Source organism: Dermacentor variabilis, chromosome 9, assembly GCF_050947875.1.
Source record: "Dermacentor variabilis isolate Ectoservices chromosome 9, ASM5094787v1, whole genome shotgun sequence".
Taxonomy (NCBI): Eukaryota; Metazoa; Arthropoda; class Arachnida; order Ixodida; family Ixodidae; genus Dermacentor; species Dermacentor variabilis.
The window spans coordinates 47,846,521-47,873,989 of record NC_134576.1 but is presented as its reverse complement, the minus strand read 5'-3'; the positions used below and the strand labels follow the sequence as shown (position 1 = coordinate 47,873,989).

General features: G+C 48.6%; 2 non-coding genes across 2 annotated transcripts; one reads left to right on the top strand and one right to left on the bottom strand.

Annotated features, from left to right (window-relative positions):
- The first annotated feature begins 1,468 nt into the window (after positions 1–1,468).
- On the top strand, positions 1,469–1,560 carry TRNAY-GUA (transfer RNA tyrosine (anticodon GUA)). Its single transcript is given in 2 exon segments — positions 1,469–1,505; positions 1,525–1,560. It is a non-coding gene; the product is annotated as a tRNA-Tyr (tRNA).
- Positions 1,561–18,367: 16,807 nt separating this feature from the next.
- Positions 18,368–18,440, bottom strand: TRNAA-AGC (transfer RNA alanine (anticodon AGC)). The gene has a single exon. It is a non-coding gene; the product is annotated as a tRNA-Ala (tRNA).
- Between the last annotated feature and the right edge of the window lie 9,029 nt (positions 18,441–27,469).

Here is a 27,469-nt window from a genome sequence, read left to right as displayed (position 1 = left end):
GCTGACTATCAACTGAAGGGAGCACTGAGGCGAAAAAAGAAAGAAGACACAAAATTCATCTGCGCAAGCTCAGGAATGATATCACCACGTGTCAGTCGGATACATGTGCCGGTCTACGAGAGAGATAACCGTTAAGGCACTTAATCTCTTCCATATTTAAAGTAATCGAAGGCTGACTCACGCACGCACTTCCACCATTGTAGATATGCCAACCCTCTACCATAAGACGCGTATCTTCATTCTTATGCCTGTACAATATCGCGCATTCATCTAACTCTGGCGTGTAGTTACTATCTTGGCAATGTAGGGAAAGATTGGAAGGCGATCCATTTTTTTTTGCTATTACTACTTTCTGCAATCACGTCAGTCCCCCTCGAAACCGACTTCTTATGTGCTCAGCCGCAGTGGCCGCATGCTACACTACGATAACCTGCTTCTAATAGGCGCCGGACCTGCGCATCAAAACTGGTGGTCATTTTGTGCAAGCAGGATCTGGTGAGAAAAGACATCAGGCACGACATGGCACTTCCGTTTCTTACTACTTTGAAATGCTTGGATTGAAAGTTTAGCAACGGATTTGAAGATCTTTGGGAGTACTGCCAACAAACGTGCTTTTGTTCGAAAACCAAGGAAATGTCAAGAAACTGAATTGCGCATTACTACTAATTACTAAGTGTTTCAGTCATTTCTAATCAATTGTAGTTGTTACAAGTTGTCGTTAGACATATCGGTCATTTCATAGTCATTAGTAGTCATTACTGGTCATTATTCGTCATTACTGGTCATTACTAAGCATTTTTAGTCATTTGTAATCAATTATGGTTATTACAAGCCGTCCTTAGACATACTGGTCATTTCGTAGTCATTAGTAGTCATTAGAAGTCAGTAGTAGTTATCAGTCATCACTACTTATTACTAGACATTATTAACCTCTACCAATCTGTATTATAACCTTATCATTCACTAACTGTCACTATCAATCATTTTTCATTCTTTAATCTGTCTTTAATCTGTCTTCATATGGTGTGACGACCCTTCGGCGGACACTCCGGCGGTCAGGTCTGCTGACGCAAACTTCACCATGAGCCTAGAAAGGCTTTCGCCTTAAAACCTTTGAGGGGCCAGGAGCTGACGCCAATCTACGCTCTTTCGAGCCGACTTGCTACCGTTTACACGGACCCGGCGATTGGCTTTCAGCCCGGTCGGCCTACCCAGCTTCATGCGAGCGTACCTTTATTACCTTTCTTTTTTTTTTTTTTTTTTTGCGGACGGCTATCTGCACAAGAGCTGCCGATGCTGCCCTGCGCTGGCATCCGTCCATCTGCTATTTGTGCGGGCACCGAAACCGACGTTCTTGCGACGACCAAACCAGTTTGGTGCAAAGCCAACACGCCTCCACGGCTGCAGTTTTTTTGGGTCATTCATGCCGGCACCTCTCGGCTGTGCCGGCGCGGGCGTCGTACGCGTGCCGTCGATAGCTCAGTTGGTAGAGCGGTGGACTGTAGAGGCCTGCCCGACGCGGACATCCATAGGTCGCTGGTTCGAATCCGGCCCGACGGAGTCTTTATTTTTTTTCTTATTTATGTCTGTTAAACACGTTACATGCCTGGCACGTCAGCTGCGCACAGACGCCGCAAACCCTGCTAAAGCTGCTGGGATATTTCTGTCTAGACCGTGAGGTATAATGCGGGTAGTGTTCCCAGCGCAATATCGGTCTACCGAGTCCCGATTAAAATATTTGGAATTCAATGAATGGCTTTCTTCTGTTGAATAACTTCTAAGAATAAAAGAAAGAAAAGGATGGGACACACATGAGCGCTTTTTGCCGGATGTATTTACTTAATTTTTTGTTTGTTTATTTCGCACACTTTCAAGGCCCCAAGGCGTTACAGAAAGGAGGGAAGTAAAAAAGTAATGTAGTAAAAAACAACCGCAATATTAACAAAATACATTCTGAACAGCGGTCTTCAAGTTGGTAGAATCGGTGATGAATGAATGTGTGGTTTTTTATTGGCACAAGGGCCAAAGGGCGCCATGCAAGTGTGAGTGATTTCTTAGTGGAGTGATGGGTTCTATGAAGGTAGAATCGGTGATGACTGCGACTGATGCGGAAAGGTGATTCCGGTGTGTGCTTGTCCTAGGGATGAATAAGTTCGTGCGGGACAATGGCACACCGACTTTGAGGCTGTGCTCAGTGTGGGATGAAATATCAGACAAAGGGGCAGAGAGGGTTTCTCTTGAAATGGGTTCAAATGAAAAGCGGCGTGAAAAAGGCAGAGACGAGAACATTTACAGCGGGACGAATGATCAGGTAAGTTTATCGTTAATTTCATTGATCAGATACTCGCTTCGTGACATTAATTAGACAATATAAAGCGTGCCTCTCGCTTTTGAATACTTTCTAGACTAGAAACTAATGAAGACTGAATCAAATCTAAAATGGCTGAGGCATACACCAATTTGGAGCGAACTATAGTTTTGTAAAGAGTTAACTTCAGGGAGGAAGGGGCCGAGCTAAAATTAAGGCGTAATTACCGAAGCATGCGGTTAGCGTTACTAGTAACATAGTCAATATGCGAATGCCAAGAAAGGCTATTTGATATGTGAAGGCCGAGATACTTGTAAGAGGTAACTGACCGTTACAGGAGCACCATAATAAAGGTACATGTGCATGGCAACGTTACGACATATTCGCATGGCGTAACATTTACTTGAATTAGGTTGATTGCACCAATTAGTAAACTATTCAGTTACGCGGTAAAGGTTTCCCTGCAGTTCTTGGGAATCACATTAGTGGTTTTACAGTAGAGAAAAGAGCCACCGCGAATAGCTTTATGGAAGAACACAGTTCGGCAGGTCGTTACTGTAGTTTACAATAAGAAGTGGGCCCAGGACTGAGCCTCGAGGACAACGTGCTGGTACATTGTAAGATCGATAATTCCAGTTATTAGCGTTTACAAACTGCGTACTGTTAGGAAATTTTTTATCCGTTCGAGAGAAGAAGACCATAGAGTGCAGGCGTGCTTCGTGTCGGCTCCTCTATTTTCCTATGTTTTTGGCGGATTATCGAGCTTCTCGTGGTGATTCTTCTGACCAGAGATCGGCGGATTGCACCAATTAGTAAACTATTCAGTTACGCGGTAAAGGTTTCCCTGCAGTTCTTGGGAATCACATTAGTGATTTTACAGTAGAGAAAAGAGCCACCGCGAATAGCTTTATGGAAGAACACAGTTCGGCAGGTCGTTACTGTAGTTTACAATAAGAAGTGGGCCCAGGACTGAGCCTCGAGGACAACGTGCTGGTACATTGTAAGATCGATAATTCCAGTTATTAGCGTTTACAAACTGCGTACTGTTAGGAAATTTTTTATCCGTTCGAGAGAAGAAGACCATAGAGTGCAGGCGTGCTTCGTGTCGGCTCCTCTATTTTCCTATGTTTTTGGCGGATTATCGAGCTTCTCGTGGTGATTCTTCTGACCAGAGATCGGCGGACTCGTCAGGGCTCCCCCGACACCAAGTTTCGCCAGGTGGGCCCATCTTCTGGCCGATAAGCAGCGCCTTTTGTCCCGCCAGGCAGGCGGGCCAAGCTAAGCCTATCTCCACGTAGGGCACTATTGCCCACCGCAGCGGCGGCGGGGCGAGCCAAGCCTACCGTGTCGCCGGACCTCATTGGAGCTCCCAGTCTCCGACGGTAAAGTGCCAGGCCTTTCCTGGCGTTAAATGGAAGTTTGTCCAGCTAGAAGGAACAGGTATTAGGCCGGAATATTTCGGCGAGGGAGCGGGGTGGTGCGATGTGAAGAGGAAGAAACAGGCCGACGGTGCGACCGAGTCGGCGCATAACCAGCATGTCCGCATGCAGCGACGGACGGTAGCTACGTTGGCTACGGGAGTCACCACAGCGCAGCACAAGAGGAAGTAGCCCGTCAAGCGCAGCAGGTTGCCATGGCAAGCCGAATGCCAGAGTTACCGCCGGACGATTACAATGTCGTCGTACGCACCGAGGCGGTTTCAACGTGCGCGATTACGAGACGGATCGCATTTACTGCTGCCTACGTAACGCGGCGGGTGTAGGCAGAGAAGCGGCCGGGGAAGACAGCATCTGCCTCAACGTTAAACAGAACGTCGTGGTGCTGAGCACGCCGTCTGAAGACAGAGCCAAACGCTACGGAGCCATTAACAAGCTTTGCATCGGAGACCGAGAGTTCGAGGCGAATGCCTATCAAGCCGCCCCGGAGAACACTTCCAAGGGCCTGATTAGGAACATTTCCAAGAGCGAGAGCCCGATAGATATCATCGCTAATCTAGCGACGCAGCGCAACCCCGCAGTGCTGCACGCGAAACGCATGAGCAACACGGACAACATAATCGTTTTGTTTAACGGATTCCACGTACCGAGATACGTATATTACGGACCTATGCTCGTCAGATGCTCGCTCTACAGGAAGCAGATTGACGTGTGCTACGAGTGCGGAAGGCTGGGACACCGCGCCGACGTGTGCCCCAATCGCAGCGACAAGATTTGCCGTGGATGCGGACCCAACAAACCGTCCCCTGACCATCGATGCAAGCCGCGGTGTCGACTGTGCGGCAAGGGACACTTCACGGGAGACCGCACGTGCAAGGCGAGATACAAGACCCGATACATAGTCAAGCGTCGCCAACTAGAGCGAAAAAGACAAGAAGAGGATGAAGCAGCCACAGCGTACGGCAGCGGTTACAACAGCAGCAGCTACTGTAATGGCAACGCCGGCTACTACCTCAATTTTCCAGAGATAGACCGTCATTCAGTCACCGACAACCGAAGAGGACGCACGACTAGCCGCGGCGGGAAAGGCGGTGCGGGAAAATCCCGATCCCGATCACGCTCTCGCAACCGAGAACAGAGGCCGAGCAGCACGTCGATGACGCGCGGTGGCGGCGGTCCGGGCACCGCAGCTGTGGGCCACGTCAACCAACAATGTCAGTAGCAGCAGCCGTGGCAGCAACAAGGTCACAGGAGCACTGGGCAACAGGTGAGCTGGGCGGCTGTCGCCGCTTCTCCCGGCGGCGGAGGCGCTTCGGCGGGTCGCTCTGGCGGGCCCACCGTCGGCGGCGGCGGTGGGAAGGAGCTCGAACGACCGATAGAGCGAGTCCTAAAACAACGTTTCGAACCATTAGAATCAATAATTGCTGAGCTTAAACGCGAAAATGCGCTCCTTAGAGTGGAAAATATCAAATTCAAAGGCGAGGCTCCACAACCGCAGCAACCATCGCAACGTCAAACGATGATGCCGCCGTCCTCGGCGCCTCGATCACCGACTCCATCACAGCTTGAACCGGCCGGGATGGACACGAACAACGAAGGCAGTTCGGGGGAGACTGCGGATGAACGCGATGATCGTCCAGTTACCGCGAAAAGGATCGCACTAGATCCCGCAAGACCCGACAGCAAACAGGGATGCGGCCGTTATGAGAAACTACAGAAACTTGTAGACAGCATCGAGAAGAGCCTAAAGGAACGTTTTACAAAACAGACGGCTCATATGAACGAAATGCTCAATAACGCGCTAGCTAAGCTCTCTGAACAAATAACACAAATGTTCGCCGCACACTTGGCGCGCATAGACGACATAGAAGCGAGGCTGTCGCCAGCTGCAGGCAGACCAATCAGAACAATGAGCAAGCCATACGCTAGACAGCAACAACACAATCAGCAGCAGCAAAACACGCTCGCAGACGTAGAGACGCAACCGCAGCTGCAACCGCAGCAGCAATGAAGTCGCCTCGATGGTGACGGGTTAAATTAAACGCAGGGATCACCATGGCTACACACGCAACGAAGCACATTAACACTGGGAAACAACAATACACAATCTGGCAGTGGAACTGCCGGGGCTACAGGAGGAAGCGGGGTAATCTCGAGCAATTCATACGCAGCCGCGAGACGAAACCGGACGTGATCCTTTTACAAGAGACAAACCATCCGGTTAAACTAGCTGGCTACAAAGCCATAGACGCGGCCGCGACGGAGAACAGGCAAAGAAGGAAACGGGCTACACCGCGCGTGGCGGGTGGCGCTGGGCCGGGGCGATGGTGCCGCGCCGGCCGTCTCCTCCGCCACGCCCTTCGCCGGTCGCCGCCGTGCTCGTCCGACGTAACGTCACTGTGGCGCAGCGAGAACTTGCCTGCGTAAATATACCTCACCTGTTCGTAGAATCAATTCCTAAGAGCGGCCGAGGACTCCTCGTCCTCAACGTGTATAGTAAACCCACGCTGCAGCACAGATTCGGGGACCTACTGCAGGGCGCGCGCGCGGCTTCCAGCGGCGAGCCTCTACTTGTTGCGGGCGACTTTAACGCGCCCCACGGAGCCTGGGGCTACACCCGAGAAACACCCAAGGGCAAACACCTTTGGGAAGACTCGCAAGACCAAAGGCTTGCACTGATCGCGAATCCCGCCGATCCTACACGCAGAGGGAACAGCGTGAGTGCCGATAAGTTACCAGACCTTGCGTTCGTTTCGAATGTAGCAACAGCACACTGGCAAAATACGCAGGAAGATTTGAGGAGCGACCATGCGCTGATCTAGATCACGATAGGCACGGGCCCGAGCGGTCGTGGTGCTAACCCTGAGGGCAAAGGTCGTAAGCTCAAACTCGTGAAGTGGGACATGTTCCGCAAGAAGCGAGAAGAAGCGGGGCGAGGCGACGAGCCGATTACGGACATAGGCGAGTGGACCGAGACGCTCAGAAGGGACGTAGGCGCAGCAACGAGCGACGTTCCGCCCGAGGGGAACCTCGAAATAATTGACAGCAGGCCCCTACACATGTGGGAAGCAAAGCAAGCCCTCCTAAAGAGATGGAAATGCCAAAGACATAATAAGGCGTTGCGCAAACGCATAGCACAGTTAGACAGAGACATCGAAGAACACGCACTCCAGGTATGCAGGACACAATGGGAAGACACGTGCAACGGCCTCGAGAGGCAGATTACCGGGGCGAGTGCTTGGCGCCTTTTTAGACACCTATTAGATCCGGAAAAGACTCGGGCCGCTCAAGGCCACAAGACTCGTAGACTAGTAAGAGATTATAAAGGCGATAACTTCTTCGACGCAATACGTGACCGTTACATTAAGAAGGCCGAAAGCATCCAGCACGCCGAGTACGACGGCGTCGCAAACGAGAAACTGGACGCGGAATTTAGCGAATCGGAAATTCGGATAGTCCTGTTCGAACTCAACACTCGATCGGCGCCCGGCCTGGACCGGGTTACCAACAAGACTCTCCGCAACCTAGACGAGGAGTCAATCTCCTGACTTGTGGCCTACGTCAGTGACTGCTGGCGAGGGGGTTCCCTTCCCGAAGCGTGGAAACGGGCCCGCGTTATCATGATTCCTAAACCTGGCAAGCAAGTTACGCTCGATAATCTAAGACCGATTTCGCTTACGTCTTGCGTCGGCAAAGTCATGGGACACGCAGTTCTCACCCGCGTGACCGACATTCTCGAAAATCGTGACGCGTTCCCGCACAACATGCTAGGATTCCACCGCAACCTCTCCGCACAGGACGTATTGCTTCAGCTTAAACACCAGATCGTAGACAACATTACCAGCTCCACTAAGGCAATTCTAGGCCTAGATATTAAAAAGGCCTTTGACAACGTTAAGCATAAAGCGATCTTAAAAACAGTTACAACACTAGGACAAGGCCAAATAATGTATATTTACGTTAGAGATTTCCTCGAGGGCAGGCGCGCATGCGTTGTCGTCGGCGACGAGGAATCGCCGGAATTTGTGACGGGTCCGTGCGGCATGCCTCAAGGATCCGTCATGTCACCATTACTCTTTAATTTAGCTCTACTTGGTCTACCCGAGAAATTAACAGAAATAGAAGGATTACATCACAGTCTCTACGCGGATGACATCACCCTCTGGGTTGCCGGGGGAGGATGTGACGGTCACGTAGAGAAAACGCTACAGGCAGGAGTAGATGCGGTTCAGAATTACTTGCGTGGAACGGGCCTCGAGTGCTCGGCTGCCAAGTCCGAACTCTTACTCTACAAACCCTCAAGGAGAGGTCGTAAAACCCTGCGCAAAGAGGAACGGGAATATTACAAAATACGGATTACATTGGCAGATGGTACTCCCTTACCGCACGTAGAGAAAATTAGAATCCTAGGGTTACACCTGCAGGGAAACGGCCATAACGGAAACACGGTGCCAATACTTCGTCGTTCGGTAGATGACACGATCCGACTCTTGCGTCGCATCACGAATAGACGCAATGGTAGGCGTGAAGAGTGCGCGATCCGCCTCGTGCAGGCGTACGCGATAAGCCGCATAACGTATGTTGCCCCCTACCTGAGGTGGATCGGGTCCGAAAAAAAAAATGTCGAATGCATGATCCGAAAGGCTTTCAAGAGGGCGGTCGGCGTTCCACTCAACGCGAGCACCGACAAGTTTCTAGAGCTCGGAGTTCGCAGCTCCCTTAACGAGTTAATCGAGGCGCACGACGTTGCGCAATACGAATGATTATCGAGGTCAAGGGCAGGTCGATGCATCCTCGAGTCGCCCAGCATCGCGTACCACACACAGCAGGGAGAAAAGACGGCAGTTCCCGCCTCTGTTCGCGACCGCCTGATCACCCCGCCGCTTCCCAAGAACATGCACCCGACGCACCACGCCGGGAGACGCAACAAACGAGCAAGCGACCTTCAGACGAAGTTTGGTAACAGCAACGAGGCAGTGTACGTAGACGCGGCGCGATATGGAGGAGGCAGAAGCGCACACGCGATCGCGGTTGTAGACCGCTCGGGTAAGTGCCTCGCGAGCGCCACGGTGACCACGGGACACACGGAGGCGGCCGAAGAAGCCGCAATAGCCCTAGCACTCGTCGCGGTGGCGAATGCTGCGATCGTGATCAGCGACTTGCAGGCGGCAAACCGCGGCTTCGCGCGCGGTCGTGTCTCGCGGGAAGCGGCCCGCATACTCCAAATTTCTGAAGACGGCGACTCGTCATCGCCCTCGCAACCCCAAAATTCTACGGTCTTCCTCCTCTGGACCCCGGCACACACCGATGTTCCGCTCGCGGGCAACGAGGCGGCGCACGCCACGGCTCGAGGTCTCACACGCCGAGCCGCTGCTGATTATGTGGCCGCCTCCGCCCCCGAGAGCGGGGCATCGAATCTGCCGGATCGGGACACTACAACAGAACCACAGCAACAAGAAACACACTGGGCGTGGGGCGATCGCCTAACCACGTTCACAGATCTCACTCAACACTACAGACTCGAAAGATGCACATTCCCGCCACCGCACGATAAACTGAACAGGAACGAGGCCGTAACTTTAGGCTTGCTCCAGACACACACCTACCCTAGCCCCGCTATCTTACACCACTGCTATCCGCGTTTATATCCAACAGACGCGTGTAAAACATGCGGAGAGAGAGCAACGCTGCGACACATGCTCTGGGAGTGTGCCGGCAAGAACGGTAATCAAACCAGCTCCGTTCGCGACGCGTCCATAATCGAGGCCGTTGCCAGAGCAGGAGAATGCTCGAGCTCGCTTCTTCCCGACGCCGCCCCCGGGTCGGAAGCCTCTTGGGACCTTCTCCGTAGGCGTCGCCAAAGCTGGGAGGCGGCTATCAGAAGTTCAGAGCAGGCAGACCAGCTCTGGGCCGTCCGGCAGGCCGAAGATGCCACTCGAGTCCAAGGACTTCGAGCCGTCACCTGAGGCCACCACAGCAAGAACTGCCGGACTATTCTTTAATAAAGTTTCTTCTTCTTCTTATGCGATCGAGTACCGTTACATTCAGGTCAAGTTGAGTCAACTTAAGTAGAAGTAAATCATGGGTTACTGAGCCAAATGCTCTGGCAAAATCAAGAAACACGCAGTTGATGTCGGTACTTAGATCATAAATTGCAAAAAGATCGTTAGTAAACGATAATAGCTATGTTTTGCATGAAAGGAACTTATGAAAACCATGTTGACAGGGGTTAAATAAAGGAGTTGGGTTCTAAAAAATCAGCCAAATGTGAATATATTATATGCTCGAGAATTTTACATGAAATGTTTGTTAGTAAGACAGGCCTGTGATTAATGGGTAAGTGTGCGTTACCTGATTTGCAAACTGGAATCGCCTTTCCCACGACCAGTCATATGGAAGAACAGAGTCCTGTAATGACTGTGTGAAAATGTGGGACAAAATAACTGCGGGAACTATATCAGTACATTTGAAGATTTTAGAATTGAGGCAGTCTGGGCCTGCAGAAGAAGATGTTTTTTATTGTTAATAAGGCAGCTAACACCAACCCAGTGAATAGTAATTGAATCCATGGGCAAAAAACCTGAATTCGGCACAAGCAGTAACCGATATGTTCTAATCTATGTGACATCGCGGTAAAATAGACAGAAAATACGCCATTATTATATTATAGCCCTCTTCAATAGCAGAAGGTCCATGGATGTGGTATGTTAGTCCGAATATTTTACTTGGAGCACCGGTAACTTATTGCAAACAGGTACATATCCCACACCGTACACCATCAATAAAATGTATCCAGAGAGGGAGATTAAGATGGACTGCAACGATTGTAATGGCATCATTGGAATCAGACATATGCTGGCGGGGTGTCCCGCGACTCTCCCAAACCTCGTTGAAGCATGAACACAGTGGGAGGAAAAGGATTCAAAGCCCATTGTTTCAGGACCAACTTAGGGCTGTCCAGAGGGCCCATGATGTCGCTGAAAGGCTTGGCCTGTCAGTGCCAACGTGGGAGCGGCCCGCTTTGGCTTAAGAAGCCGAGCCTCCGGACCTCATCACAATATATGTTTTCACAGACACACACTGGTAACTACGGTCCATAATTTAGGAGGATTAATTTGCAAGAAGGACGGAAGTGAACAGTATAAAAATGATGTTTCACCCTAGGGGCGGCTGTGTTGTAATCACTTACAGCGCGGTAGTAAGCGGACCCATTGACGTCACCGCGTGAAGCTTTTGAGCAACGAAACAACCGCTTTCTTTATTTTTATTTTTGTTGTTACGAAGTCGCTTCAAGAACGCCTTTAATCGTGGTTCGCATACGACTGTCCTTTGCGGCACGAAACGTTCGATTAGCGACAGCATTTTATATCTGAAATTACACCAATTTTATTAACACAGCGCTGATCGCACTAGACATCGTAAGCTGCGAAAATTTCACTTGCAGCGGTAATCGAAGCCATGTCGGCTTTGCCGCAATCACTGACGGCCTTCGTAATTTTCTTAACCGGAGCTCATGTCCTGATATAAAAAGCGAACGCAACGTGATAACTTAAGCCTTTATAAGTTAATAACTGGGGAAACTACATCAAGCATCGTAGTGAGTAGTGTGTTCATTGATGAGGCAGATACGCGCTTAGGATTCAGTACAAGCTGGGTGAAGTGGAAGTCCAAACAAGTGCTTATGAACGTTGTGCTCTGAGAAGACTGGGACGTCGCGATGTCGTTATGCCAAATGATATCGGGAAAGATGAAGTCACCAAGAAGAAAAAGGAGTGAATTACGGTATCTGACACCTTATTTGTTTGTTGCTATGTGAAGGTCATCGCAAAATGATGTCGAAGGAGTTAAAGGCCTATAGCATAAGCAAAAAAAAATGGCGTCTCTGTTGTCGAGCACAACGCGTACGTAAACAACGCACACGCAGAGGGGCTTCGCACGTTAGTGAAAAAACTTATATGTTGTTATACCGCTGCGCATGTGCTAGTTATGTAAAACTGTTTCCTTCGATAGCTTGACGTGGCCGAACCGAAGAGCGTGCGCGCTTCAAGTATAGCATGTCAACTTCGCTTACAGTGTCAGTGATAGAACAGTAAACATAGCATTTGTTCTTCAAAAATAGGCTCGTTAAGCCGTAGCGAGTGTGGTTAGCCCGTTGCCTCGGCAATATCTAGTAGCTTTTTTTCCTATACGTCCAAACCTTTTTTCTCCTGAATGTTGCAGCGAAGACAAGTTCAAATGAATTAAGGTTAGTTCGAACCGTTGGGTCTCTCTTCTCATCTTCCGGAAATGCGGAATTTTTGTTTCATGTTTTGAGCCAACGTCAAACGTGTTCTGAGTGTATGTGTAACTGCCCTTCCAGCGTCGTAGTACTAGTAATTCTTGCTGCTTTATCGCAGAACCTGCGTAGTAGGTAGCCTCAAGGGGAACATCTAGACAACGCGACGGTGGATTTTTCTAACAAATAATGGCGGCAAGGAAGGATTACGTGCGTCTGCTAAAACCTAGGTTCTTTTCTGCTCACTTCTCTAACAAGCCCATAATGAAGGGAAAATCAGATATCCACCCGTTCCTGGCAATTGCTAAGGACGTGCACTAAATTCCAGTAAATTCTTCCCGACACAGGGCGAATTTTTCTTCAACTTTGAGGCTTTTCCTTCCAGGAACCCGCACTGGTTTCCTTTGTAGCGATTGCTACGAACGGGTGGATGTCTCATTTTCCCTTTATTAATTACTTCTCTCCACCTTGCGGGTTTCCGCATAACTGTCATACGTCAAGCACAAAATCTCCTTCCAAGCACAGTTCATTTTATTCAACCAGTAAAGCCCACCGACAATTGCCATCCCTTGAGGCAGAAGTGCCACTGGAGATCTATTTTTTTTTCTTCTGGGACAAGTAGGTTCGCTAGCGTGCTTGCCAGGCCTTCAGCTTCTTTTAGAGATCCCAGTACCTCTCGCATGATAAGCGAGCGCTCTACCATCTGAACTACACCCCCGACGGACCGTGTAGACATACGCTCATAAACCGATCAGTAAATAGCTGCTGAAGCTGAAGGAAAACTAAAGCCTTATTATCGGCGGAAGGCCGGTTTTTATGTCGCGCGCAGGTTCGAAGGGGCGCGCATTGTTTCACTCATCCAATCTAACAAAAGGCGACGCCATAGCAGCAAGAAAAAAAGGTTGTGGAGGTGCTGGGTACCGATCTCAGTACCTCTCGCATGCTAAGCGAGCTCTCCACCACCTGAGCTACACCTCCTTTTTTTTTCTTCATTGCCGGTCTTCGACGTACACATACCACATAAACACATACACTTCATAATGGTAAAAGCAATGACCGTCTTGGGCCCTTGCGAATAGTTAAAAACACTTGATCACCGCTAGTTCATCCAATATATGCATCCATTCGGGTGGTTCTGTTCTCGTTTTATAAGCTTCACGCAGATATAGCACGTTTTCAATGAAATGCTCTCTCGCAGGATGAATAAGAAGCCTGTCATGACGCTCATCCATTCTTGTTTTCCACAGGTTATGTAAACATATTGCCATAAACATGTCGCATGGCATATCTGCGTTCTCAGTTGACAAGAAGCGGATGCCGTACGGTGTTATCGGTAATTCCTTTTTCAACGTTCTTTGTAGGATGTCCCACAAGAACATTGCATCTGAACAATCAAGAAAGATATGCTCAATCGTCTCTGGTTGCCTGCATCTTGAGCAGTTTACAGACCACGGCACAAAGATTGCCCTTTCTCTTAGCCATGGCTTCACTGGGACGTTCCACTGTGTAAATGGAAGAAAAAGGTTTTTGCGGATGACCGCATAGGCATCCGCTTGACTCGCTTGAGCACATTTCTTCCTCTGGATTTAGCGCGGTACATTGAACGATAGACAGGCACTGGCAATGATACATCAAGTAAATCTTTGTACAGTCTTTTCCGTTTAACAGATGCAAGGTAATTCAATGAAAAGCGCGTATGTAGGAAGTCAAAGGCCAATACGACTTCTCGCAGGAAGCCTCTGAGCCTAGGTCCTGTGCTGTTATCGGAGGACACAACATATTGAGGCAACGCGTTGCTCAAACGTCTTTGAAGGACTGTGCACAAGAATGTATCTTTCTGATCACGTACGAACGAAAATCTCGACACGACTTGTCTTAAAAAGAGATGAACGAACCCTAGGCCTCCACTTTTCACTGTTCTGGACAAATTAGTGCGACTAGAGCACTCCCATACGGAACCCCAAATGAAGATGGCAAACTGCCTTTGTATTCTTTGTATGCTGACTCTTCATGCGCACAATGCTTGTAAAACATACCAAATTTTGGCCACTAAAAACACATTACACGCTGTTGCTTTTGTGAATATTGATAGTTCTCTCCCACCCAGCCTTGCCGTTTTCGCGTTAATTTCTTCGACCTCTCCTTGCCAATAATCTTTGGTGTCCTGGTGGTGCTGCAGAGGTACCCCAAGGTACTTGGTAGGCATATTCGTCCACTGCATTTTTTCAAAAAGTGAAGGTGTGTCTTCCCATTGTCCATACCATATCCCAATCGACTTGCCCAAATTAATTGCACTCCCCGTCATTTTACAATACTTTGTCACAACATTCACGGTATTGCTTACACTTTGCTTGTCATCACAAAAAACAGCGACGTCATCCGCGTATGCTAACGATTTTACCTCACTGTAACCGACCCTAAAACCCCGGACATGGCTCTCTTTTATAATCTTTAGACACAGTGGCTCGGGATATAGGGCAAACAGTAGAGGCGATAAACCACATCCCTGTCTTACGGAAGACCTAACGGCAATGCTGGGAGAGAGTGTTCTATCAACGATTACCTTTGTGGAAACGTCTGCATAGCACATTCTGATCCCTTCTCTTAAGATTGTTCCCACATTCACGTGCTCCAAAACATTGAAAAGAATTGTTTGTGTCACTCTATCGAACGCTTTTTCTAGGTCCAATTGTAACATGGCCACCCTACCAGAAAAGGCGTCACAATGCTCAAGTACTGTTCTTGCTACCTGTACATTTGTAGTTATTGACCTCCCCTTAATGCCACATGTTTGATGATGCCCTATCAATCGTGTTATTAACTCTGTAGCCTTCTGCCCAAAACTTTAGTGTATATATTATAGTCTGAGTTTGTTAAGCTGATTGGTCGGTAGGCTCGCACGGATAGGAGTGATGAGGGATCGGTAGTTTTGGGTATCGGGACAATATGACTCTCGCGAAACGACGGTGGCAGTACCCACTTTTCATAGGCTTCTGTGATAACGTAATGAAGAGCTGCAGCTATATCTGTTTTGAAAGCTTTATAGAATGATCCACTCAGTCCATCAGGTCCTGGCGTTTTCCCAGGGCTCATGTCATCTATTGGCCTCGAGCTCCACCACTGGAAAAGCTGGCGCCACCGTCGGCGTGACGTGCTAGGAGGGATCACGTGGACATAGCGGCCGCGTCGGCTGCTTCGGGCGCGCCGAAGCGAGCTGAAAACGAGTTTAAATTCCCTCGTACGCTGCGGTCCTCATTTAGTGGCGAAATTTTCCCGCTTCGAGTGTCTCCTTTACAACGCTTCAAAGCACTACAATAGGTAGTGGCTGCCTTTGAAGGCGCGCAACATGGTAGGCTACTGCTCGGTTCGGCAGGGCCGGACCCACGTAACGGAGGCCGGTGTCAGCCTTATTCACACGTAGCCGCAGGACAAGAAGCTGCGTGAAGCTTGGCTCGCGAAACATAAACCAGTAAAGAGTCATCGGCTACAACTCGGGTATGCAGGAAGCACAGACGGCGAGGAAGATTTCTGCTACGTCGCCCGGTCTCCGATGTTCTGAAAACGCGCACTGAGACGCTCGCCCGAGTCCGCTGCCCGACTAATGTCATGACGGTTTGGTCTATGAACTTGTCGATGCTATAGATACTCGCAAGTTCAGTGGAGTGGAAAGGCAGCGGTAAGAAGCACATTTAAAAAAAGCATGGCATATCTTCATGTTTGTGTTATGAATTAATGCACTGGATTACAAGAAAGGAGCAGCGGGAAATTGCACGCTGAAAACACCGATAAACATACAGTGCGACGCAACTCGAGAAATAATATTGAAAGGTCAAAGAATTTAGAAGAAAAAAAAAAGATTGAATCGTCGCGCCGGCATATCACAGTCCCCGTAGGCGTCGAAGTCTCTACAATGAAATTATTTTTGAACAGCTCTGATAGCGCCCACGCAACAATGGTTGCTTGTATGCTGTCAAATGCTCATATTCTGCGGCCTAAAGCTCATGGCACGGTGCGAAAACGCGCGCGCGTAGAAAGCGAAACAGTGCACGGACAAGCAATGAGACGCGCAGTCGGTCGCTGCGAATCTGTGCGATCGCTGCATTGAGGCTTCATTGTATTAAGCTCCATTTAGTTATACAAACACTATAACAACATATTTCACGTAGTTTGCTCTCAGCGTTTACATACCTTTCACGCAAGAAGCCGGTTCGGGAGACTCCATCGCGCCGACAGCGCGCAGTGGCGTTCAGTGTACGTATTTGGTAAGGAGATAGCGTCTGTAAACGATTGTGTGCTTTCAGTTTGCCCAAGATTATTATTTAGACAGTAAGAAACTTCTCTCGTTTCGAAATTACTAACAGAAATGTCCGGGAGAGCTCGCGCGTGGTGTTTTCAGTGTGCGCTGACAGCAAAACCTATGAGGAGCGCGCCGCATGATCCCTCATACTACGCCAGCGAGGCGCTTCCGATAGATGGCGACTCCGTAACTCCTCGCCGCCAATAGCCTGCTCTATTTCCTTGATGCTTATTGGCATTTCTAATCTATTTCGTTGTTCATCATCTAGACTTGGCAAAAGGTGTAAGAATTCATTTTCGAACCCCTGTTCGCATTGCGTTTCATGTCCTAAGAGTTCGCTGTAATATTCTACAAAGGCAAGTTGGATGGTTTTCTTGTCACGTACTATTTCATTACGGTATGTTATCGCATTTATCTCCTTTCGTGCGGCATAACTTTTTTCATCCGAAAACGAGCGCTTTGTAGGTTGTTCTCCGCACCATAGATGTTCTGCGCGTGCGCGAATGATTGAGCCCCGATATTTTTCCTTATCGACAAGTTTCAACTGTGCTTTCGTTCGCTTTATTTCTTTAGCGAAACAACCAGGACGGATGCTTTCCATGTTTAAATAAAAGTTGAGCTCACTTTGTAATTCTATTTCATTTCTTTTTTCTTGGTGGTGTAAAACGCTGGACCTTTCTATGGCTATTAACTTTGTTTCTTTCTTAAAACACTCCCACCTTTGCCTGCAGTCACTGTGAACACCCTATAACAGCTCTTGAATGCTATCTTGAATTTTTTTTATAAATATTTCCTCCTGCAACAATTTTTCATTCAATTTCCAAAGACCACAGTTGAAACTTGACGGCTTCTTTGGACCAAGCGAAAAACGGACCAAACTGTGGTCGCTAAAATAAACATGTTGGACTTCATAATCACTGCACAATGGCAACGCTTCCTCAGAAACATAGACACGATCCAGTCTGGCATGGCTGTCCCCTTGAAAATGAGAGAACCGAGGTGTATCATTATTGGCTAAAACGTCGCCTATATCCTCTAAATTATGTTCTTCAACGAGTGCTGCCAAGAGAAGCGCACTGCCTTCGAGACCAGACAGATTACGGGCTCTGTCTTCCACTTTGCAGACACATTTGAAGTCTCCCATCATGACCATGGTTCTCTCACACTTCAAGTGACATTCCACGCTTTCGAAAAAAAAAAAAAACCTGCGCTCGGCTGTTCTATTCGGTGCGTAAACACAGATAACGCGGAACTTGAGATTGCAAAACATAAAATCGCACATTATAATACGCCCGGCATCATCGCTAAATACATTTTCCACATTTATACCAATATTATTGCGTAGAAAGAGCACACAGCCCCCTGCTCTACCAACAGCATGAGAAACTCACATATAATATCTAGGCATGAACGGTTGGACTAGGCGTTCGGTCCCTTCCTCAGTTTCAATCTTTGTCTCTTGTGCAGCAATCAAGGCCGATAGATACCAATAAATTTGCAGCACTCGTCATTGACGAAGGATCACTCACATTACCGTGGCGAGTCTGCGTTCAGCCTGCACTGTTGACTGGTCATCCATCGGAAGATATCTGAGCTACACCCCCGACGGACGGTGTAGACATACGCTCAAAACCCGATCAGTAAATAGCTGTATAAGCTGAAGGAAAACGAAAGCCCTATTAGCGGCGGAAGACCGGTTTTTATGTCGCGCGCAGGTACAAAGGGGGCACGCATTGTTTCACTCATGCAACCTAACAAAACGCGACTCCATGGCAGCAAGAAAAAAAGTTGTGGAGGTGCTGGGCATCGATCCCAGTATCTCTCGCATGCGAAGCGAGCGATCTAACATCTGAGCTACTCTCCCGACGGGCAGTGTAGACATACGCTCAAAACCCGATCAGTAAATAGCTGTCGAAGCTGAAGGAAACCGAAATCCCTATTGGCGGCGGAAGACCGGTTTTTATGTCGCGCGCAGGTACAAAGGGGCACGCATTGTTTCACTCATGCAATCTAACAAAACGCGACTCCATAGCAGCAAGAACAAAAAGTTGTGGAGGTACTGGGTATCGATCCCAGTACCTCTCGCATGCTAAGCGAGTGCTCTACCATCTGAGCTATACCCCTTTCTTTTTCTTTATTGCCAGTCCTCGACATATCACAACACAAATTCCTAAATGATATAAACAGAGACCAAAGAAGCAAAAAAGGAATGAATACACAAACGAAACAAAGAACAGTAATATTTACATTCGTTGCCGTCCGCTACTGTGGCACGACGTTGTCGGATTAAAATTCCTTTAGTGCTGTGAGGGGTTGAACCCTCGACAGCCACTCAGGAACAGGCTGTTGCAACTTCTGCACTTCCACATACCATTGCATGGATTCACAAAAGTACAGACGCGCCGGTCGGGCATCTGGGTCACAATGGTAATCCGCCATTCTTGCGCGCCATAGACAATGGAGGCCCGTAAGCATGATCAAGTGAACGGGAAACCTTCGTCGTCGTATATTGGCAGAAACCTGATTCCGTGGGGATCTATAGGTAGCTCCTTTTTTAGAGTCCTTTGTAACACGTCCCAGAAAAAGACCCCTTCCCAACAGTGGATGAAGACATGATCTATGCTTTCTGTTTTTTTTACATATAAGGCAGTGGGTTCCCCATGGCATGTAGAACCCACGTTGTTCAAGGAAGATTTTAACAGGTAGAGTACCGGTGTGTAATTTAAAGAAGAATGATTTAGTGGCTGGTTGAACTGGCATCTTCTTCCCCCTTTTCAATACATCTAGGCCTGGGCCTCCACTGTACGGGGCTCTGTACATGGGTACCAGCAAAACACTATCACATAAATCACGATATAACTTTTTCCGTTTTACACTCCACAAATATGCACTAGAAAAACGAACACGCAAAAAGGAAACACTCTGAATTATTTCCCTAAAGAAACCACGAACTGGTCCTGGCATTATTTCGGTGCCTACAACGAATTCGGGAAGTGATCTTGACAAGCTCATTTGGATAACGGTGCGTAGAAATGGGTCATTTGTGTCTCGAAAAGGAGAACCTGTTTACTAGTTGACGCAAGAAGAGGTGCGCCAACCCTAGACCACCATCCTTCACGCGCCGGAAGAGATTATCTCGGCCACATCACTCCCAGCTCGATGCCCACACGAAAACAGCGAACACGTGACGCAGTTTCGGCACATTAATCCGAGAGCACTGTAGTACCTGCATTACGTACCAGATCTTTGTAACGAGAAACATGTTGCACGCTGTTGCTTTCGCGAACATTGACAGGTGACCGGCGTTCCATCGGTCGGCTTTTTCTTTTATTTCTTTTGTCCGCTCCTTGCAGTACTCGCTACTGTCCTTGTAGGCATCAAGGGGTGCGCCAAGGTACTTAACTGGCGTCGTGACCCAGGTGACGTTCGAAAAGTGGTCTGGTGTGGACGCCCATCCCCCGTGCCAAAACCCCAAACATTTCTGCCAGTTCACGAAGCTTTTAGTGGCATTACCAAACTGTCTGACGATACTCACAGCGTTCAATACACTTTGCGTATCTATGCAACATACAGCCACATCGTCAGCATATGCCAATAACTTCACCTCTGCTGCTTGGAGGCAAAATCCCTTAATGTATTCATTTTCAATGATGGCCTGACATAGCGTTTCTATGTAAACACAAAACAGGAGTGGGCTGAGTGGACAACCCTGGCGTACGGAGCGCTTCACGTTAATGGGGGCCCCCAGCATTTGATTAATTATAAGTCTCGTATAGCAACTCCGGTACGCCATGGTCACCCCCTCAGTGATTATGTGGCCAAAATTAACATGTTCTAGGACGGTGAGCAATATCTCGTGAGAAACGCAATCAAACGCTTTCTCCCAGTCAAGCTGGAGGATCGCAACTGCATCACACATGGCATCACAACACTCCAGAACACACTTCAACTTATGGATGGTAGTGAAGATGGTTCTCCGCGAATGTAAACAGGAGCACCAGGCTAATAATGACTGGTGATTTTAACTTGCCACATATCGATTGGGAACTTATTTCGCCTGGAAATACAGAAATTTCTAGTACCGAAAAATTATTGGATATCACATTTTTTCATAACTTAAGGCAAATAGTTAAGGAAAACACACGTATAACGTCCCAATCGCAGTCATTGCTTGACTTGGTGTTCCTTTCTCATAAAGTAGGCGATTATGAAATGGCAGTCACCGATGGTATATCCGATCACAAAATGATTTTGCTGAATGTGCTTTCTTGTACACCACCACCTACAAAACCTACTGTGCGTGTTGAAATCAAAGACTATGCTAAGGCCGATGATACGTCTATTCTAGATTATTTAGAAAAGTGTTTCAACGAATTTGAAAATGTCTCCGAGGTCGAAACAGTTGAAGATTTGTGGCAGCGCTTTCAGGCTATTATTAAAGTCTGCATAGATCAGTTTGTTCCGACCCGACTCAAGAAAATGAAGCGGAGTAACCCATGGATAACTAGGGATATTGTTCACGCGAAACGGAAATTAAAAAGGCTGCGCAAGGGAAAAGCAGATCCTAGGGAAATACACGCAGTACGTCAGAGAATAAAGACTTTTTACTCAGTACGAAGCAAACATTTTTTAATCGCAATCTAAGTGATTTTCTTAAGACTTCCCCAGAAAAATTTTGGCGTTATTTAGAACGCAGAAAGGAAGAAATGAAACAAATGACGGTAGGAAATGTTTTAGTAGAAGAAAAAGGTGTTATCGCTGATGGATTAAATAAATATTTCCAATCAGTATTCACGCGCAGTGATCGACCATTTCCAGTAGATGATGGGGCATCTTTCAGCGAAAGTTCCATGGACGCTATCAACTTTACTCAGAGGGGCGTATTCCAGCAGTTGCTACGGTTAGATGACAAGAAGGCTTCTGGGCCAGACGGAATACCTTCTGGCTTTTTGAAAAGGTATGCTGAGTGGATATCATTTTATTTGGTATTTATTTTTCAGAAATCACTAAGAACCCATTCCGTGCCACAGGACTGGCGTTGTGCTGTAGTTATCCCCATATTTAAAAGTGGCAATCGTACTCTAATGAATAACTACCGTCCTGTATCCCTTAGGTCAGTTTGCTGCAAGGTTATGGAACACGTCATAGCAAAGCATATAATTATCTTCCTAGAATCAAATGGCCTCCTTTGCGCATGTCAGCATGGGTTCCGACGGGGACTTTCGACAGTGACACAGCTCATTGAGACATTACACGATTTTTCCAAAGCTATGGACAACCGTGAACAAATGGATGTTATATGCGTTGATTTTGCCAAAGCCTTTGATAAGGTTCCCCACCGTAAATTACTTTTTAAACTGTACAAAGCAGGTATAAATGGCGACGTTATAAAATGGATTGAAGATTATTTAACTAACCGCAAGCAGGCAGTTCGCGTTGATAGTTCCGAGTCTGGTTTTGTAGATGTATACTCGGGAGTACCACAGGGGTCCTTGTTAGGACCAACACTTTTTCTGCTTTACATCAATGACGTAGCAACCGCTTTAGATAGTTCTGCTAAGATAAAACTCTTTGCAGATGACTGCTTGATTTTTGCGCCGGTATATTGTTTAGAGGATCAGATTAAGCTCAACCGAAACCTTCAGGCGTTTGGGAGTTGGTGTGACAAGTGGGAAATGCGAATTAATTTTCATAAGACCACATACACGCATATCACTGCAAAAAAGAATATTGTTGCTTTTCAGTACGATATTCAAGGCTACAATCTAGTTAATGTTCCTTGTTTCAAATATCTTGGTGTCTCTATTTCGCATGATTTAAAATGGCACAATCAAGTAGAAAGAGTGTGCTCTGCGGCACAGAAGAAATTGGGTTTTTTTAAGAGCAAAACTGGGGAGGGCAACAAAAGATGTTAAACTGCTGGCTTACAAGTCTCTTATTCGACCATCCCTAGAATATGCGTTAGTAGCATGGGCGCCCCATCAAAAGGTATTGTGGGCCAAAATTGAGAAGGTGCAACGCCGGGCGGCGCGCTTTATTTGTTCGAAATATAGAAGGACAGACTCAGTTGCGGCGATGTTAAAGTCTTGCGGTCTTGAATTATTGGAAGATAGGTGCAAGAAGCAGAGAGTAAAAACGTTCTTTCAAATAATTCACGGCGAACTAAAAATTAATAAAGATTTGTATTTAAAACCTCCAGGCAGACTGAGCTCCCGCTTAAATCATAGTGCAGCTATTCAACCGTACTTGTCCCGGACCAATGCCTTTCGTTGTTCGTTCTTCCCACAGTCAATAGAGCTGGGGAACAAGCTGCCTGCAGAAATTGTTCGCAGTTCTGATACTGCATTGTTTACAAATGCAATCAAGGTTCTTTACTAAAACTGTACCACGTGGATATTGTAAAGTGTTTTTCTTTCCTTTTTTCTCTTTTTCCTTTTTTTCTGTTTGTGTGCGTGCGGCAGCTGGTTGAACATTTGAATACATGTCTTATAGTCTGTATATCGTATCTTGTATTGTATCCGTAGGACACTGTAGTTCATGTGCATATTTCTTTTGTATCTGGCTGTCTTGTACGAACGTATATGTAACACCCCTCCCTGTTATGACCCTCAACTGAGGGTTGACAGTATTTGTAAATAAATAATAAATAAATGCCACATGTCTGGTGTGGGCCGACTACTTCCTTAATGACTGACTGCATACGTCGTGCCAGCACCTTCATCAGTATTTTGTAGTCGCAGTTGGTAAGCGCTATGGGTCTATAGGAGGAAAGTTGCTTGAGCTTCTCGGTCTCTTCTGTTTTAGGTATTAGTACTGTATGGGACTGGCCGAAGGATGGTGGAAATATTTTCATTTCGTATGCTTCATTGAAAACTGCGGTCAAGATAGGAGCTAGGTGGCTTTTGAACGATTTGTACCAAGCGGCACAAAGACCGTCTGGACCAGGTGACTTGCCAGGGTTCAGGTCTTCGATGGCCTTTATCACTTCCTGTTCAGTTATTCGTCCTTCCAACGTTTCTTTAACGTCACTCGACAGCTGTGGCATTCGCAGCAAAAATAAGTGCTTGAAACTTTTCATGTTGACGGGCCTGAATGCGATGTTGTGCCATTACCACAAGCCCGGATTCCGAATCTGCAAGATGCAGAATTTACCCTGCGAGCGCCCTTTGGACAAACCCGGGGCTGCGCCGAAAGGCACAGCGCCCTAATTCTCCCTTGACAAGTCAAGATGCTGAGCCGTCAGGCAGTGGTGTCCTCCGGAGAAGCATCGGCGGGCAACATGTTCAAACGTGTCGCCAAGTGCCAGACAGCCCGGCGCCGTACCTCCCCTTGCCTGGAGGTCACCGCGCCCGCCAACTTTGAACGGGGTGGCCAGCGTGGTCGCTGGTTGGACCCCTCCGACGACCGTCGAGTGCTCACTTTGTATTGGGCCGTTTGAGTGACAATGGTTTCTGGGGGCTTATAAGCCGCGGCGCGCCGCCTGGAAAACCGGATCCGCCGACCCACCGGGAGCAGAGTGCCGCTCTCGACTGGAGTGAGGTGTCACGCGTTTTCGCCGGACGTCGCCGTGCGGGAACAGTCGCGTTTGCTGTGAGCTCTCGGCCCCAGTGCCGATCCCTTCATGTCCTGTATAATGACCTGTATATAGTGTATAAAGTCCCTTTTGTTATTCTCACCGACGCCTGACTCGGAGTCTTCGCTACCAACGCTCTGTCACGAAACGGGTGACGAGCGCTACGGGACCACCTCAAAGTCGTAACAGTGGATGGCAGCTACGGGATTGACCGGCATCAGCTACCTCGGCGCGGTGAGTGCCTGAAGTTTACCTCAAACACCAGACTTTCTCTGACACAGGTTATAGTAGCTTAGGGAAGGATTTGGTATTGCATTGTGATAACCTTGTGTGTTTCAAGCCTAGTAAGAGTGTTTTGAGAACCAGGGGATGCTGAGGGGGTAAACAGGGCAGTGTGTGAAATACTTGCATATGTCTTACTAGTAGCATTATAGTAGTGTACGGCAGGTATATTCAAAAAGGGTAAACAGCAGGAGGACAGTGTGAACGATGGAGAAGTACAAGGTGAAGGAACTTCTCGAAATTTGTGAGGAGTTGGGCATTGAGTTGGGCTCAACCAAAAGAAAGAATGCGATCCTTGAGGTCATGAGGACTGGGGACGTAACGGCTGAGGAAGCCGCAGAGGCCTTGGCGGGTATCAATGAACGTCGGGAAAGGGAGGAGAAGGAACGTTGCGAGGAGGAAAGGAAAGAAAAGGAACGTCGCGAGGAGGAAAAGAGGGAGAAGGAACGTTGCGAAGAGGAAAGGAAAGAAAAGGAACGTCGGGAGTGGCAGGCAGAAAAGGAACGTCGGGAGTTGCAGGCAGAAAGGGAACGTCGCGAGCACGAGCTTAAAATGAAAGAGTTGGAGACTCGAAACAGCTCGCCGGCGCCTAGTCTCACTTCTAACGTTCCAAGAATACGCGATCAACTTCCACCCTTTGTCGTCGGAGAGGATATGGCCAAATACCTCGTGAAATTTGAGCACGTGTGCGAACGGAATAGCATTGAGCGATCCCTCTGGGCACAGAATCTGTTAGCCTTGCTTCCTGGGGAGGCATCAGACGTAATAACTTGCTTATCGAAAGAGGCGTTTGAGAGCTACAGTGATGTGAAGGAAGCGCTACTGCGGAAGTACAAATTGTCGCCCGAAGCTTTCCGGCAGAGGTTCCGGTATGCAAAAAAGGGCAAGGAGTCGAATGTTGACTTCGCGTTTCGTCTAAAACCCGATCTGGTGGAATGGCTGAAGGGCGAAGAGGTTTACGACGACCGCGACAAAATCGTCGAATGCATCGCGTTGGAGCAGTTCTACCGTTGCATTGATGAGGATGTCAGGCTCTGGCTGCAAGATAGGCTAAAGGAGGTTAAGCTAAACAAGGCAGCAGAGTTAGCGGAAGAGTATTACACCCGCCGCAGCTTGCACAGTAAGGCAGTGCGCGTAGAAAAAGCAGATAGGAGAGATGGGTTTTCCGGGAAGCCCGACGAACGGAAGCAAATCACGCGTCGCGAGTTTCGGAAAGACGAGTCCCTTACCAAAGAAACTGTAAGGGAAGGACAGAATACGTCTCAGAATGCTAACGATGGTCCCAAGCAGCGAAACGATACGACGCGTTCTTTTGAAAAACGGAAACCGTTAACCTGCTACAATTGCAAAAAGCAAGGGCACATCGCTGCAAGCTGCTCAGAGAGAATTGCTTTTGCAACAATACAGGAAACTCACAAAAACATACGTCTATTGGAGCCCTATGTGCAGGAAATTAAGATAAACGGTAAGAAGTGCCGTGCGCTTCGGGACTCTGCAGCAACTATGGACGTTGTTCACCCGTCTTTCGTCTCCTCGAGTGATCTTACGGGAGAGTGCGCTAGGATACGGCAAGTGGCCGAGGAGGAGAGTGTCTGTTTACCGATCGCAACGGTTATCATTGAAGGAGAGTTTGGGAAACTTAACACCGAAGCCGCTGTGTCAGCCGCCCTCCCGGAGCACTTTTCCTACCTCTTCTCAAATAACTCGGAGCAGCTGCTGAAGGACCAGGGCAAATCATTCTTTGCCGACGTGGCGTACATGGCGCTCACGCGATCCAAAGCGCTCCCGCTGTCGAGGGAACTTGACTTTGCGTCGGTGAGCGAAAGGCGGTGCGGCACACGGACTGATCAAGGGAACATGAGTGGCGAGCAGTCACGGGAGAGGCAGAGCTCGGAGGCTGGCCTAGGCGAGCGGGTCCTGGAAGTGAGTGGGAGTGACGCGTGCAGTGCTAGCCGCGATATAGACGCGACGCCGCAATTAGGCGACGCGGGCTCCACACTCGCTCCGGTTTCCGCCAGCTGGCAGGAGCAGGCGGCAGTTGAAAGAGAAACTCCGATTCGCGAGCAACAGGAAGACTGTTCACTAGCCGATCTGAGGAAGAGCGTCAAACGGGGAGTGGAAAAAAAGAGGGTTTCATTTGGCAAGGAATCTGGCTTATTGTACCGCCGCTACACGGATAAGCAGGGTCGCAAATATAAGCAGCTTCGGATTCCGCGAAAATATCGCCGGGAAAAATGAATGACCTCATTTGCTTCCTCAGTAGTATGTTTTCGGTCCAAGTGATTTCAAGGGGACCATTCTATTTGTCATTGTTATTGCTGATTATTAATTGTTCCTGATCTTTTGGTGTGTTGTTCATTTGAAAAAGGGTTGTTTGAGCCTTGTATACTAGATCGTACACCTGCCTCTTGTTGCAGCGGGAGCAAAAAGGGGGATAGCAATTCAGTTAGGTTGATTTGGATTATAGCCTTGTCTGGTGTTTGACGGGAGACAGAGGGCACTTGTTCGTGTTGGGTGTTGCCTTTTGCCGGTCGGTTTTGCAAGCTGCAGAACGACCAACCGGGACCAGTGGCGAGAAGCAAGGGCTTAGGAACGACCCGAGCGGAGCTGGTTGAGGTGCCTTGGCGACAACGCGGTGAGCCGAGCTCCTGTCCTGGCGAGCGGGACCTGGGCACGTGAAGTGACCTGGCGTCCAGACACTGGACGTAAACTTGGACGAGCCTGACGAACGTGCGCGCCTGGCATCCGAGCCACGTGGAGGCAGCTCGTCTTCCCGGCGCCTTATCTGAGGGCGGGGATGCTGTTGTGCCATTACCACAAGCCCGGATTCCGAATCTGCAAGATGCAGAATTTATCCTGCGAGCGCCCTTTGGACAAACCCGGGGCTGCGCCGAAAGGCACAGCGCCCTAATTCTCCCTTGACAAGTCAAGATGCTGAGCCGTCAGGCAGTGGTGTCCTCCGGAGAAGCATCGGCGGGCAACATGTTCAAACGTGTCGCCAAGTGCCAGACAGCCCGGCGCCGTACCTCCCCTTGCCTGGAGGTCACCGCGCCCGCCAACTTTGAACGGGGTGGCCAGCGTGGTCGCTGGTTGGACCCCTCCGACGACCGTCGAGTGCTCACTTTGTATTGGGCCGTTTGAGTGACAATGGTTTCTGGGGGCTTATAAGCCGCGGCGCGCCGCCTGGAAAACCGGATCCGCCGACCCACCGGGAGCAGAGTGCCGCTCTCGACTGGAGTGAGATGTGTCACGCGTTTTCGCCGGACGTCGCCGTGCGGGAACAGTCGCGTTTGCTGCG